Genomic DNA, 1,535 nt, shown 5'->3' with positions numbered 1-1,535 from the left:
AGGAAGGAAGGAAGAAAGAAAGAAAGAAAGAAAGAAAGAAAGAAAGAAAGAAAGAAAGAAAGAAAGAAAGAAAGAAAGAAAGAAAGAAAGAAAGAAGAGAAAGAAGGATAGAACAAGAAGGTTTAGATATTGAGAAACACAGCAAATGATGATTGTTCCCTGGATTGCACTTGGAATTCAATGTTGACATCTTTTTAAAAAAACCTTGAAATATATTAAACAATTACATTAAGAAAACATATTTTACTTTTGTATTAAAGGATTTCACTTATAAAAAAACATATTTTAAAAATTAAAAAGCAGTGTGTTAAAAGCTCCCGTCAGCGACAAGGTTTTTGAGGGTGCTTTGGGGCTAGTTTCCAGGATTCCAGGGAGTCAGTACTGATGTATATAGTGACCCCACATCACTGAGCCCAGGGGCGTGTAGCTTGCCATCTGTTTAGCTGCCAACACTGAGTTCAGAGGTTCAAATCCACCAGCAGCTCAGCCTCCCTGAAGGCTGGGCAGTGTCCTTTTACCCAGCACTACAGGTTCAAAAATCCAACAGACGGTCATTCCATGAGTTTGAAATCAATTTGACCGTGATGAACTGTTATTTCTATTTTCATAAGTTTTTTTTTCATAAGGTTTTTAAAAAAATTTATTTTTATTACATCAGTGCCTGATGGATATTTTTTTTAGGAAGACACGTGGTCAGTGGGGGAAATAAAAAGCTTCTGGTGTTCCAGTATGAGAGACAAAGGCCTTCATTGGGCAAATGCTAGGACATTGTCCAGGTATAAAATGAAGACAAGGTGTCCTCGGGGCTCAGACAGCCAAAGCCAGTGTCCAGCCCTCACAGGCTGTTAAGTCCTGGCCCCCATGTGTGTGTGAACACATAGGTGTAAAGACGCACACGCATCTCAGAAAGGCCAGGTTAACGCCATGGGAATAGAGTTGGGAATAGCGGAGTCCTTCCCAGATGGACAGAGAGTTAAAAACAAAACACAGAAACACACAAAAATCCTCCACAGACACAATACTGAGGGCATCGACAAGACCTCTTCTTCCACATGTCAGCTGCTGTGCTGAGAAATATCAAGTTAAAAAAGAACATTTTTTAGAAATTCCAAAGTCAAGGCTATTCCGTAGATCCTGACTCCCAGAGACCCAGGCTGCAGGACGGAGCAGAGCTGCCCCCATGGGGTTTCTCCTCCAGCCTGGGCTGGGGTCAAGAACTGTCTGTCCACTTGGCTGACGTCGGTCTCTCTAGGTTGTCCTTGTTACTGTTGTTAGGTGCCGTCCAGTCACAGACCACTATGAACAGCCACCCTATGAACGAAAGGCACTGTACGTGGAGTTTCTGGAGACAAACCATAACATAACATAACATAACATAACATAACATAACATAACATAACATAACATAACATAACACAACACAACATGACAACATAATATAACAACATAACATAATAACACAACATAACATGACAACGTACTACAATAGAATAGAAAGAATAGAATAGAATAGAATAGAATAGAATAGAATAGAA

This window comes from Elephantulus edwardii, unplaced genomic scaffold (genome assembly GCF_000299155.1).
Source record: "Elephantulus edwardii isolate Elephantulus edwardi_28Jun2011 unplaced genomic scaffold, EleEdw1.0 scaffold00529, whole genome shotgun sequence".
Lineage (NCBI taxonomy): Eukaryota > Metazoa > Chordata > Mammalia > Macroscelidea > Macroscelididae > Elephantulus > Elephantulus edwardii.
This window is presented reverse-complemented; position numbering follows the sequence as displayed.